Source organism: Rhinatrema bivittatum, chromosome 3 (genome assembly GCF_901001135.1).
Source record: "Rhinatrema bivittatum chromosome 3, aRhiBiv1.1, whole genome shotgun sequence".
In the NCBI taxonomy this organism is placed as follows: Eukaryota; Metazoa; Chordata; class Amphibia; order Gymnophiona; family Rhinatrematidae; genus Rhinatrema; species Rhinatrema bivittatum.
Window position 1 is genome coordinate 548,437,888 of NC_042617.1, and position 15,230 is coordinate 548,453,117.

Consider the following 15,230-nt stretch of genomic DNA (forward strand, 5'->3'; position numbering starts at 1 on the left):
ACATTTTACAAACTGCTGAACAAGCAATAGCTAGCGTGGTCTCTAGTAGGTGTAGCTTATGATCAGACTATTGTTTCGTCATTTAATTGACGGGTTAGACATTTGCGACGGCGTTCGTATTAATACAATACAAAATATGAATCCAAAATGGAGTCACGCTCACTAAACGTTAGTGCGTAAGTACGTCATTACGTATTAGGTTCCGTTTGCGTTGCAAATGTTAGTAAATCAAGATGGCTGTGCGTTTCACTGCAGCATGATGAGACGAGAGGCGTCACAGCTGTGCAGTCTTCAGGGGTTCATGGAATCGAACTCCTTCAGTCATGTGAATAAATACACCTGCAAGTGTGTTCTTTATGAAATCCAGCCCCGCTCACCTAGTTGTGAACTTTTTGCCCTTAAGAAAGGAGACGCCTCAGTTCGCATTAACCATTTCTACATTTCCTCCTGCTTGAAAGTGCCTTTGAATAATTTTCAGTCAGCAATTAAAGTAGCTCCTTCCTATCATTAGTTTCCCAAATGTCTTCTGGTGCTTTTGTAGTAATCTCTACAGAAAGCTTCGGTGTAAGCAGTTATCTGCTTATATTTGTTTGGTTTTTTTTTTTTTATTTGTGACAGAGTGAAGTAATAAAACTGTAGAAACACAATTTTCCTAGTAGCTTAGCTAGGTTCACAGCTCCTTTAGCTGAGTGGCAATATCTTTAGTATAAAGCCAGTTCTGTTCCCGAGACCCAAAATGAAAAATCAAAACAGCAGCACAGTGGATATTGCAGCACGTGTGGAACCCTAACCCTCAGCGTTTTCCTCTGGTTGCAGCACTGCCTTGCGGATATGCCTCTTGTGAGTGATGCTCGTCCGTATACAAATAAGGAACCACTATTGCTTTCTTAATGTGACATTCTCCTGGAGGAATTCTGTACACAGTATTGCAAAATTCTATGTATGTTGTTGGTCCAGTTACACAATATATGCACTGTGATTGAGTAATAGTATAAATGCAATACAGAAACAAATTACAACTCAAAGGTACAGAATTTGAAATTTTTTTATGCAGAATTCCTCCTCCCCTTGCCCACCTCCGCAGGCTTTGCCCTCCCCCCCACCAGCTAAACTGCCAGTTCTTTCTTTCCCATTCTGCTCGCTCTCTGCCTACCTCCCACCTTGCTCATTTGTTCTCTCCTTCCCCTCACCAAAACTCAAATATCCCGCCCCCCTCAGTTCTCTCTCTCCTTCCTTTCCCTTGTTCTCTTCCTTCTCTCTCCCCCCCCCCCCAACCCCCTACTCCCCAGGTCTGAGGGAGAGGAAAACATGAGGGTTTGGACAGAGAGAATCTGCTTTTAGACTCCAAACCTAATAACTCTAATAACCCAGAACTCCATCCTAAAATCTAGCTGTAGTCCTCACAGCCTGAATATTGGAAGAGCTGTAATCCCTGGTATTGGATTGTTGGAGAAAGTGTAGCAGATCCTGCTGACATCTATGAAGGAACCTACCAGCAGGTCATGTAATTTCAGATGGAAGAGGTTTGCCATCTAGTGTGACTGCTTTTAATCCACACAACAATGTCTCTAATTCATTAGGACAGCGCTTTCTACTTTAGCTCTGTTTTCAAATGTAGACTCTACTAATTTTGTTTTCTGAATGTAAATATAAAAAGTAAACTAACATTACATGACACAGTGAACCCAGATGGAGGGGATAATCCAGGGTATCCATTCATACACTTCCACCATAGAAACATATAGAAACATAGAAATGACGGCAGAAGAAGACCAAACGGCCCATCCAGTCTGCCCAGCAAGCTTTGCACATTTTCTTTCTCATACTTATCTGTTACTCTTTGCTCTTAGTAACCTTTTGGTTCTATTTCCCTTCCACCCCCACCATTAATGCAGAGAGCAGTGTTGAAACTGCATCTATGTGAAATATTTAGCTTATTTATTTAGGGGTAGTAACCGCTGCAATAAGCAAGCTACACCCATGCTTATTTGTTTTCCCAGACTATGTAATTCACCATCCAGCTCTTGAGCACTGCTTTATTTGTGCATGGACAGATTTATTACTCGCTTGCCCAGAGTTACAAGTAACCGTCTTGCCAAAAAAGAGAGAGAAAAACTGTGACTCAGTGAGTCCAAAATGGTTGCTGCAAAGGAGAACTCCCTGCCAACTCCGGGTAAGGATGCTGTGGTCTCTGCCCTAAGTGCATGTTTTGGTGCCATATCGGCACAAATTTTGGGCGTGTAAGAATCTATTTCTGACTTCAGAGCGCGTTTGGACTCTGTTGAGGGCCGGGTTGGAGTCGTGGAGGATGACGTGCTCAAAATTCAAAAGCTGGAGAAACTATTAGAGGACCACACGGATAAGTTGGACGATTTGGAAAATGGGTCCAAGCGCAATAACCTGAGAGTGGTGGGCATTCCAGAAACCGTTGCGGAAAAGCAATTAAAACCCCTGCTAGAAAAAGAATTAGTCTCTGCTTTGGGTCTAAAGGGGGAAAGTGGGCCTATCATCTTCGAACGCGCCCACCGCCTGGGAGGCATTTCAGCAAGCTGGCCCAAACTCAGAGTGGTTATATTCAAGCTTCTGAATTAATGCTCAAAAAGGAATTCATACTGCAAGCATATAGGAAACAACAGCGAGCCTTATTATTTTAAGATTTCTCTCCACGAGTCACTCAACTCAGGAAAGGATTTGCCCCGATATGTTCGGAGCTAAACAGTAGACAGATAAGATTTGCCCTACTTTATCCAGCAAGATTGCAGGTCTGGTATGAAAACTCTGCACACAATCTAAATTCTGTTGACGAAGCCTAGGCCTTTTTGAAGCGTCTGGCGAGCCTGGACAAGTGAAGCTGTAATTGCACAATTATATTTTCACTTCCTCAGTCTAAGTAGAGAGTGCTATTCCATTTTTTCAGTGGAGCTGGAACTACTGTGTTAATAGTGAGTAGTCATGTATTCTTTGATGCTACGAGTTGAATTTGCACACAGGTGTTACTGTTAATGTTAGAGAAACTTTATTTTTTTTAATTCTTTATTTTCAGTTTTCAAAAACAAATTCCAACTATATCCACCTTGTACAGAAAAATGGATATTGGTACTTATACATTAACGTTATAGGAAATATATTTAGTTAATCAGAAATCAAATTTAACAGTACCTAATATCAAAATTATAAGCAATTTTTGGAGGCAGAAAAGGAACTAATATATGAAGCAACATTTCTATTTAAAGGAAAAAGACCGCACAGAACAAGCAGTGCTTAGCGCTATATTAACTAACTAGAGCTGGGCTAGAAACAGGAGCTGTTTGGGGTCGTGCCTCCAAGAATGCTCTGAGCTGGTCTGGCTCGTAAAATACATATTGAACATTCAGATACCTAATCGAGCATTTACAAGGGTATTTTAGTATATAGCTTGCCCCCATCTGAAGACCCTCTGGACGCATCAATAGAAAGTTCTTCCGACGTAATTGAGTTGCCTTTATAACATCAGGATATATCCGTATAGGTCACCCAAAGAAAAATGATTGCCTATTTCTAAGAAACAATTTTAATATTTGATTGCATTCAGAGAGGAAGGCAAAGGAAGTCAATAAGGATTTTCTTTGGGAACTTCCAGTTCCCAAAGATGTTTCCAAAAAATGTGTTAAATCCAAACTTGTTGAAGCATTTCCTTCTGGTTCCCTTTCTTCTGGTTGGGCTTGCTGCTGTTGCTGAAGGTAGTATGCTTTCACAATTACAGGGGTAGCAGCGTCGGGAATTTTTAATACCTGCTGCATATATGACTTAAAAAGTTCTAGTGGGGAGATTAACCTTTCCACACGAAAGTTAAGCACGCTAAGATTATGTGCTCTGAGTGCATTCTTCACTCCTTCTAGCCTTTTATTCAAAATGTTTTCAGAGGTAATTAGGAGAAATTTTGTTTATTTATTTTATGGCTGAGGCACTTTTGTTGTTGTTCTGTAATAGCTACAACATGAGGGGACGCCACCCGTTGTGTCTAGGAGTGATCTTGTCTCTAGAATAAGGAGGCAATTAGTATGCTGGGGGTGGGATAGGGAGGGGAGGGATGGGGACCTGTTCGATATTTTATAAGATTTATACTGTATTGTGCATTATATATGATTACACTGCTTGAGGGAAGGGTAGAGACAAGAAATGGGGCGAAGCTTTGTAAGGGTAAAATACCAGAGAGACCATAGGTACCGGACATATGGGATGGGGACCCCAGATAATATATCCTGGAGTGTAGCCGGATTGAGCATGCCTATAAAAGGATTAAAAAGGCTGCAGGGGGTATCATTTTTCTTCAGGAAACCCACATGTTGGAAAAAGAGCACTTAAAACTAAGTAGAAATTGGGTAGCTCAGGTATTTTCCACTCAGGGAACTACTAAAAGCTCTGGAGTTGCAATTCTCATCCACAAAAGGATGTCATTTCAGATGGAACAATGCAAAGGTCGTTTTATTTTAGTTGCTGGAAACTTAATGCTAGAAAAGTAATTTTGGCTTCTGTTTATGCTCCTAATACTTATAACCATACATTTTTTGTTAAACTGGTTACCCAGATTCAGGAGATGGGCACAACTCCAATTATAGTGGGGGGCGATTTCAATTGTGTGGCAGATAATACACTAGACAGATGGCCAAATCAATCTGCAAAGGGAAACAATGAAAATAGGGGGGTAATTTCTTGTGCTCTGCATTGCAATTGCTAGATATTTGGCGGATCCTTCTTCCAAGTGAGAGGGATTATACTCACCAGGCGAGAGCACATCAACTAAATCCCGCATAGATATGGTTCTGATTTCTGAAAGTCTTTTTCATAAAGTAACCCTTGCAATTATAGGCCCCCTTGTGATATCGTATCACTGTCCGATCCTCTGTTCTTTAATCAATGGCAATCCCTGTACTTCCCCTACACTTTTGTGTATGCCTATATGGTTGGAGCACGATTCTGAATTTAAACAATATATTCAGGGGAAGAGGCAAGAGTTTGCTAAACATAATCAACAACACTGCAGCACCCCTATTTTGTATTGGGGAAACGGTGAAAGTCATCCTGCGTGGGGAAATAATCAGTTATATAGTGCCAAGTGGAAAAGCCAAAGCTGCACCATATTAGCCCTATATAAACAGTTGGCCCAGTATAAAGCTAACATCAATACCTTTGGTACCCAAGAATGGCAGGAAAAATTTCATACAACCCAAAAGATCCTAAACGAGCAATTATACAAGAGGGCGATGGGCTCTCTGCCTTAAAACATCGATTCTATAGATATGGAAACAAGCCAGGTTGGCTTCTAGCCAGTTTGATAGGCTCACAGAGGGGCTTTATGCATATAGGAGGCCTAAAGAATCATGCGGGCACCTTTTACATGGGGGTAGGGGAAATGGGAGATATTTTCCGCTCCTTTTATCACCAACTGTATACAGCAGAGAGGGAAGACCGACTCTGGGGGAAGCTGACTTGAAACAACTTAATAGTCTAATCAGTTTAGCAGAAGTGTTAGGGATAATTAAAGATGTGAAACCTCTTAAATCCACAGGGCTTGATGGTTTGTCCGACATTTTGTATAAGGCTTTGAATGAGCAGATATCTATACCCCTGCAACATTTGTTTGAAGCCTTGATCCAATCTGGTAGCATGCCTGAATCCCTATGAGCAGCAGTAATTATCGTTCTTCCGAAACCAAGCAAACCACCAGATGACCCTGCTTCTTATAGGCCTATATCACTTTTAAACCTTGATATTAAAATTTATGCGAAACTGATTGTCAACCGTCTGAAAACTATTCTTCCAATTTTAATCTCTATAGAACAAATGGGATTTGTGCAAGGCAGGCATTCAAGCTCTAATATTTATTTATTTATTTTTAACTTTTCAATACTGGCGTTCCTGTAAAAGATACAAATCACATCGGTTTACAATGTAACGCAAAATTCGCTCATGGGCGATACAATGAATATATGGAGGCTCTTAATGGCAATGGAGTGGAGCCTGACTAGCCAAGTACCGAATCCACTTGTCAGTTTCAATGCGGAGAAGGCTTTCGACAGAGTCTACTGGTCCTTTTTTAAATATGTTCTGTTACAGAATGGATTTAAAGGAGCTATATTTGATGCAATACAGGTTCTATATTCTAATCATTTGGCATATATTCAGGTTAATGGAACTAGGGGCATGAGACAGGTATTTATACTAACATTAGAACCTCTTGTCTGTCATATTAAGCAGGCAATTGAAATCCAGGGGATTCAAATAGGGAATATGGAGATGAAAATAATGCTTTTTGCAAATGACATTTTGATGACTCTGTCCCAGGCCACACAGTCGCTTCCGAAAGTGCTCAATTTAATAACTGAGTTTGATAAATTTTCTGGGTTAAAATTAAATTTGACTAAATCTGAAGGTCTTGATATCTCTGGCACCCTATGGGGGCGATGGCTGCTATTTCTGCTCAGGTGGGCCAATAATCATATTAAATATTTAGGGGTAATGATTCTTCGTCACCTTGATTACTGGTCCAGATTGAATATTAGGCCCCTGTTAACTGTCTTTAAACAAAAGACTCAGACATAGGTGGATTATCCACTCTCTATAATGGGGAGAATAGCCTTACTAAAAATGGTGCCGATACCAACTCAATGTAAGATAGTTAAAAAAAAAAAAAAAAAGTGAATAGAACGTTATGAACTTTTGGAAAGGAATGGAAAACAAACTTGAGAATATTTATTTATTTATTTATTTTTTAATTTTTATATACTGATGTTCCTGTAAAGAATATATATCGCACCGGTTTACAAGGAACTGAACAGTCACCTCCAGGGCGGAAATACATTAAAAAAATATAATGCCTCTGTATAGATGATGCAACCCTTGAGTATTGTGCGCAGTTCTCGCCCCTTCTAAAAAAAAATAATAAATAAACCAGAACTACAAAAGGTTCTATAGAAATGAGCAGCAAAGACGATAAAGGGGATGGAATGGCTCCCTTATGAAGAAGGGCCAAAGAGGTTAGGGTTCTTCAGCTTGGAGAAAAGACAACTGAGGGGCTATGATAAGCTAAGTGGGGAAGAACTGTAAATAGGGAACAGAAATTGACTCTTTCAGATAGTACAAGGACTGGGGATACTCCATGAAAGCTAACAGGTAGCAGTTTTAAAACAAATTGGAGAAAGTATTTTTTCGCTCAATGCACAATTAAGCTATGGAATTTGTTGCAACAAAGGCATTTAGCATAACTGAATTTACAAGGGGTCTGGGTAAGTTCTTGGAGGAAAAAGTCCATGCATATTAGCCAGGCAGCCTTGGGGAGAAGCCACCACTATCCCTGGGAATGTGCAACAAGAGATGGATCTACTCTTTGGAATCTGCTAGGCACTTCGTAGAGATCCAGATTAGCCCTGTTGGAGACAGGATGCTGGAATCAATAAACCCTTAGTCTGACCCAGCATGGCATTTCATATGTTCTTATGTTAAAACCATACTCTGTCAAAAGAAAGTCAGTCTGGACTTGAAATAAACTACCATTCTGACATTACAGTACATTTCTACATCTTTTCAGGAGTCTAACCATGAAGCTATATTTTCATTTGAGCCTCAGAGGCTATTACTCTTCTTTCCATCACAACTATATTGCCAACTTAGAATTATTTTGTTTTCAATCATGAAAAAGGTACTTTATGTGCTATAAACCTGACCTAGCAGGATATATTACCTCTAATTCTAGGAAACCTTAGTCTAAAAAAAAAATTAGCATGCGTACACTATTACATGAAATATCAAGAATGGCTAGAAGTATTACATTTCAGATTCTGACAATAAATAGCTTTCTTATTACTAACATCACTCTTACCATCTGAAGCAGTTTCCAACATCTAGCAAATACTTTTTTTGAATAGAAGAGGCCTCTATAATAGGAACAATTTTTGTCTCCTCATACTATGCAGAATGGAAGCGGAATGTGAGCCGTACGATTGACAATGTATTCTACATTTTTTAAATTGCACTAATAGAGGACTTCAGCCTTCTGCCCTACTTTTCTGCTGATTAGAAACATTTGCATATTGAGACATTATTTTGAATTTTGACAATGGGTAGAAAACTGGAAAAAAGTTTAGCAAAATGTTTACTTTTTCATGCAAATCACTACATAAAATATGTATATCATACCCTGTTGAGATCTTTGGGGAGGAGAGGGTAACCTTTGCTGGGAGCTACTGGTGAAGATGTAGTCCAATATGATAAAGTCAACATTAGCTTGTTCTTTAATAATACATTTGTAAACTGAACATCTATTTAGAAAGATTTAACTTATTTGATTTTTGACTTCTTATTAGCTTATTCCACACTTTCTTCTCATACATTTTTCACTTGGTCTTCGCTACTACTTTTATTTTCTGGTTTCAATAAATACATAATAGTCAAGTATAGGGAGGAAACAAATAATCAAGATTACTTAGTTATACCATATAGAAAATTGCTTCACAGCACAGTATCTCACACCTCAAACTCAAACAATACCCTACTCCAGAGGTTCTTAATCCATTTCTCAGCACATACCCAACCAATCTGGTTTTCAGGCTATCCACGCTGAATATGCATGAAATAGGCTTGTATACAATGGAAGCACTGCATGCAAATCTCTTATGCATATTCATTGTGCATAGCCTGTAAATCCAATTGGCTGAGTGTGTCCTTAGGATTGGATTGAGAACCATTGACCTAGTTCTTAATGTTCCAAACTGTCTAGCCCGGGGTTACGTAACTTTGGTTGAGTGCCAAAAACTGGTTGGATTTTTAAGATATCCACATTGAATATTCATGAGATGCATTTCTGAGCACTGCCTCCACTGCATGCAAATGCATCTCATAAATATTCTTTGTGGATATCCTGATACTCTGACTGGCTTGCAACCATCGAGGACCAGAGCTGTCTTCCTCTGGTCTAACCAACAGATAGTACCACAGAGGAGTCTCACTGCACAAGTGATATGAAAAGCTATTTGGTAAAAGAGCTATTTACCTCAGAGCAGCTTGGCTGGGATCATAGACTCAGCACCATAAATATCTCATAAATTTTCAGGTTCCTGAGTCACTGGTTTTTATCTCCTTTTATTTCCTCCTTTTCCACAGAAGAAAAGTCTTTGTATGCATGTAGCCTAAAATTCCTTAATTAATACCTTCCTTGAACCAATCAGAAGGTGTCACTAGTTGAGCGAAATCTGGTGTACTCTACCTAATGGGTCACATGAATTGCCTCTGGTGTGCTGCCATTCTTAAATGGAATAAACTACCACATCCTATCACATAACATCCATAGTCCAATGATTCATAACTAAATCTATTCTACTATATTGCAGTAACTATCTGCGTTGTGAAGGGTGCTATAAGATACAGTGCATAGGGGCAGTATATAAAACAGTCTTTGTTGTATCTCGTTAGACTATGACTCCTGTATTCCGAATGCTTAGAACAAAGCAGTGCGTGTTAGTTTCCAAGTGGTGTCCAGTAGGGATGTGCATTCATTTGTGACGAAATAGGAAATATAGACGATATTTCCTGTTTCGTCACGTTTCGGGGGGGGGGGGGGTGGTGGCCCGAAACAATAGGAAAAAACACGAATTTTCGTGTGATTTTTGTATCGTTTTTGGGGGGGGGGAGAAAGGGCACATAAAATCCCCCAAACCCACCCCAACCCTTCAGATTTAATTAATTACAATCCCCCACCCTCCCGACCCTCCCCCAGAACTTGCCTAAAGTCCCTGGTGGTCCTGCGGGGGTCCCGGGAGTGATCTCCCCCTCTCAGACTGTCTGCTGCCACTAATCAAAATGGCATCGATAGCCCTTTGCCCTTACCATGTGATAGGGGTTATTGGTGCCATTGGCCGGCCCCTGTCACATGGTTGGAGCAATGGATGGCCCGTGCCATTTTTTAAGATGGCGTCAGCTGTCCATTGCTCCTACCATGTGACAGAGGCCGGCCAATGGCACAGATAACCCCTGTCACATGGTAAGGGCAAAGGGCCACCAGCGCCATTTTGTTTACTGGCAGCTGATGGCCCGAGAGCGGGAGATCGCTCCCGGGATCCCCGCTGGACCACCAGGGACTTTAGGCAAGTTTGGGGGGGTCAGGAGGGTGGGGGATTGTAATTAATTAAATCTGAAGGGTTGGGGTGTTTTGGGGTTTTTTTCTGTTCGGGACAGCCGAAAAAAATCGACCCGAACCGCAGGAAACAAAATTTCTAGGGGAGGGGCCGATAACAAAGGCTAAACCGAAAAGTTCAGCCGAATCACATCTCTAATGTCCAGTGAGCACCGTAACTCATATTTACTCAATTTTAAAAAAAGAAAAGAGGTTAGCTACATCAATTGTTCAAACACTGTTGTGGCAATGGGATATGAATTTAATACTTTATTTCAGTTTACCTAATTAGACAAAGAAATAATGGCAGAAAAATCCATTAGTCAGTAAAACTTGTTAAACTCTCAAATAACACAAAGCTGCACTTATGTTATTTTAGAACAGCCATTAAATATAGCCATATTAACATACTTATCTTCAAAGTGCAGACTAAAAAAAAATGCAGAAAAATGGAGTGGTTAAACCTAAACTTAATTCAGTAGGAAAAAAAGCTGTTTTTCAAAAAAGATACTGATTAATTGCATACTCATGGGTGGCGATCCAGACTTTCAGTAAAGAGTAGGGGCATATGCTGTAGTCATGTGTAGCTCATTGCCCAAGATAAATTTTAGTTTACTTTTTTTTTTGTTAAGTATTTTTATTAATTTTCTGGTACATAAGATAAAATATAAAACATATCTTGTATAAATCTTATAGAAAACATCTCCTCTTCCCCCTTCCCCTGCCTCCTGTTCCCTAGTACAGTATCAAACAGCATACCAGTACATACAACGTTGATCGAAGGTAGATCAAGTAGCGACTAGACATTGTTAGGTTAGCAGTCAAGGCGAAAGTTGCTATTATTCAGAAAGGCAAGTTTACCTTCAATAAACCAAGGGAATGTCCAGGACAAATAAAGAAAAGTCTTAAACACATAAGGCACATCTCTCATCTGTCGATAATGTAAAAAATGGATGCCAAATTGCTTGCAATTTCTTCTTGCTCCGAGAAACCAGGGGAATCAATCGAACAGTACTCTACCATCAGTAATTCTGTCATTTTCAGTTTCCCATCAGGGCCCAACCATTTTATCAAAACATATTTCTTTGCTATTAAATGTGTTTATGTATAAGCGAGTCTTGGGCTTTTGTTGTGGTTGAGGGGGTAATATCAGCGACACCCAGTAAGCATATTGCTCCGGACCAAGAGAATTATAGATCCAGTATGTGACGCAAGAGGACCAAAACATCTTGCTAGAAGCTTTGCAACCGTGGACATGCCCAAAAGCAATGAAAAAGTGTCGCATCGGCCATTCAGCATTTCAAACATTGAGCACTGCAAGCTATACGGACACTGTAGGCCTGTCGTGGTGAGAAATACATCTTATGAACAAGTTTGAATTGCATTTCCCATAAGTCCATACTTTCTGTAGAAGTTTTGGCTATTGTCAGACTCTCAACAATATCTTCCTCTTGAATATTCACCAAGAGGTCCTGTGCCCACGTGGCAGCTAATGCTCTTAGCAGTCCATAAGTTGTGATGGAGTGCAGGTATTTGTAGGCCAAGGACAGAGATAACTTGCCAGAGTTCAAGTGCAGTAATCGTTGAAAAGCCCCAGAATGGCATTGACTCCAAGTTTCGCCGATCCTCCTTAATATATAATTCTGGATTTGTAAATATGCTAGGTTGTCTTTTGTGCCCAAGTCCAAATGTGCAATACACTAATCAAATGAGTGTACTTGGCCTGAGTTCAGATCCATAAAATTTGACAATATGTCCTTCCCAGATGCAGCCAAGTGCATGAAAAATAACTGAGAAGCCCCTGGAGGGAACTGTGGGTTGCCCGTAAAAGGAATGCAAATTGAGAATGACCAAACCTTCCGCACATATTGAATTAAAAGTGAGTTAGTAATTGAATTGGGAAGCTCCTTTCTTGGGGCATGCAAAATATTCTTTAAATGTAGGGGGAGGACAAATTGACGTTCCAATTCAAGTGTGCTATTTCGGCCTTGCTCCCCCAACCAGGATAATAGCAGCACAAGGCAGCTTGCCCAAAGATGGAGGGAGGAGCCCTCCTCCTCCCTCCATCTTTGGGTGCATAATTTGGAATAAGACAGTCGCGCTCGTTTAGATCTCCATATAAAACAAGAACCGATGGAATTAATGCATCTAATGTCCTTTTTCTTTAAGTAGCAACTTGCACGCGCCATTGGTCCCTTCCCCGGTACAGTGGCAAATGGCCGCTGTACCGACCACCCCTTTTCCTTCGGCCCAGCACTTCTGCGCGTAACGGAAGCGACCCGGCCGTGCATGGAACTCCTGTTTTCCCCGCACTCACCTTTTTTAAAATCTACCCGATAGCATTTCAGGATCAGCTAATTTTCCCATATCATATGTCCAGTCCATTGGCAGAGTAGAAAAAACCTACTATCAAAATCTCATGTAAATGTGAAAAATTTAGATATACTGATCTTTCCTTTAAAGAAAGATGGTAAAACATTCTCTGTGTTTCTCATTTTAAATTCCTTTCAAAAACAATAATGCTTTAAATTACTATCACCACTAGACTGTATCGCCCCTTTTTGTGTAATTTTCTAATTATAATTCCTTCCAATGCTAAGGGGGCTCCCTCTTTGTCTCAAGCTTACATCTGAAGGAGAGATCTAATGTACTCTTAAATATATGGAAAAATAGTTTGTTGAGTCAGTAAAATCTTGCCATGCCCAAAGTATGTAATCTCTCTGATGCAGAATATACCCATTTCGAATATATATGCCTTGTAGTTTGATGCCACTATTTTTCCCCACTTAACTGTACTTGTGATTTCAGCTCTGTCTTCCTTGCTGTCACCTCTGCTTTCTCATGTGACAGTCATGCAGCAGTAGAGGTGTTGTTTGGTGTAACACCAAATCCTGCTGGTAGTGGTGATTGTTTTTGATATCTTAAGATCACCTTCAAAAGGTCTCTTGTGTGTTGGTCTAGTCACTTTGAACTAAGTGACATTTCAGCAGTAGTGACCCCTCCACCTCCTAAGCCATTTTACCGGGAGTAAGAGACATTCTATCATAAAAGTGGATGCAGGTACAGAATATAATGTTAAAGGCAGAAGTTCAAAAGAATTCTTATTATATTCAATTTTGAGAAACAAAAATACATTTGTTTGTTATAATTTATCATCCTCTACTATTCTGCTATGTGTTTGTAGTCTGTAAAGCAAGAAAGAGTTTATCTAATTGTTGAGTGAGACACTCATTTCTATGGAATTGGATCTTGTGTTCTCACTTCGGGAAGAAATGTTGCATGGACGGATATGAGCTGAATGGCCTTTTTCTAACCTTTTTCAAAGATTGTTAAAGCAAGTTTCCCAATTTTTGGTATTTCAATTAAAATAGAACATTTTCAACAGTTGACATTTTACAGTTTTATAAAGTGCAGCTATTCTACAGCTCTACCCCTTACAATGTTAGGGTTAGCATTTTTAGCCAATCAAACATAATACAATTATGCCTGGTTAGGAGGCCCTGAATAGAATCGTTCACTGACTGATTTACTATTGTTTTGTAGTCAAGAAGCCAATCCATGCTGCCACTTACATTCTTTTGATTGATGGTTTTAATATGCAGCAGAACCACATCAACAAGAACGGATTTAATTTAACTGTCTTTTCGGTAGTGGAAAGATGCTAACCTGCTTTATTTTAATTAACAACTGTGTTTAGAGTAGAAGAAAGCATATTCTGTTTTCTCATATAGAATGTTTTGCTTAAATCAGCCCCACCACCTATGTAAATAGAAGTTTTTTGAGAACAGCAAATCTTCCTTTTACATTCAGAGGTTCTGGATAGGTGAGCGTGATGTCAGCACTGTGATCATGTACCTATGTTCAGCAAGTCTAGAATATAATTTAAAAAAACATTGAAAATGAAATAATTATGTCCTAGATGACTGCTATTGTACAAGACCACAAAGAATTATATTATTAAAGAAAAAAAATTTTAAGATCCTAAATCCAGAATTTAGGACCTAAAACTCTTTGAAAATTGGCTCCTGTGTGTATCTATCGTGATACACAGTGGAAAAATGTTTTCATAATTTTCTTTAGGTGAGAAACTATATCATTAATACTAAAAAGTAATGTTTTACTATTAACCAGTGGACTGCACCTCCCCAAAAACCACATTGATAGTAGTTGGGTACTATCCAGTAAATCCAAGGGGATTTAGGAGGCTATATGTTTGGTCAGCGGCCTCAGTAGTTTTGGTAACTGGTTAGATTAGAAGAAACTTGGTGGTAAAACACAGTGAGGGAAGATTTGTGCTGTTGTATGTTGGATTAAGTATGTCAGGTGTGTTCAGCTCCAGTCCTGAAGAGCCACAAACAGACCTGCTTTTTAGGTTATCCATGAGTATGCATGAGATAGATTGCACTTCCTCCATTGTATGCAGATCTATTTCATTCATATTCATTGTGAATATCCCAAAAACCAGACCTGTTTGTGGCTTTTGAGGACCGGAGTTGGCCATGCCTACCATACTTAATCATGCAATACCATCCCTCCTCCCTCACTGTGTTTTATCACAAACTTTCTTCTAAACAGTTATCAGTGGTTCTTAAGGACTAGAGTTGGCCACACCTGACACATTGGATCTTGTATATTCATCTACCAAAGAGGGTAGAGAAGCAATGGTGTAACCTGCACATAGTGGTAGTTACAACCCTAAACAGCAGTAGTATGGCTATATTAGGCCTTCAAGAGGATTGGGATAATCTGTCAAGGAGTGACTATGGTTTAAACCCAAATATCAATGACTATTGGAGACTATATGTTTGTAATAAGACATACAGCCACCAAAATAAGCAAGGCAGTCTGAAATGGTCTGTCAGTGGAGGAGGCCACCGTTATAACCGTTTTTGGACATGCCTGAAGAGAGTGAACAAGGTTTGGGATTATGCATGCTCCCAGTGAAAGGCTCTAAAGCAATATAGTTTTGAAATTATTGTTAGTTAATAATTTGCTACAGAACTTTGTAGTAAAGCTCATAATCGAGTCATTCATAAAGTATAAGCCTTATAGAAACGTAGAAATGATGGCAGAAAAGGACCAC

General features: G+C 39.6%; 1 protein-coding gene across 1 annotated transcript in view; it reads left to right on the top strand.

The window, feature by feature from the left end:
• Positions 1–15,230, top strand: part of MAN1A1 (mannosidase alpha class 1A member 1) — a 553,608-nt gene that overhangs the window by 231,589 nt on the left and 306,789 nt on the right. The gene's annotated exons all lie outside the window — the stretch shown is intronic.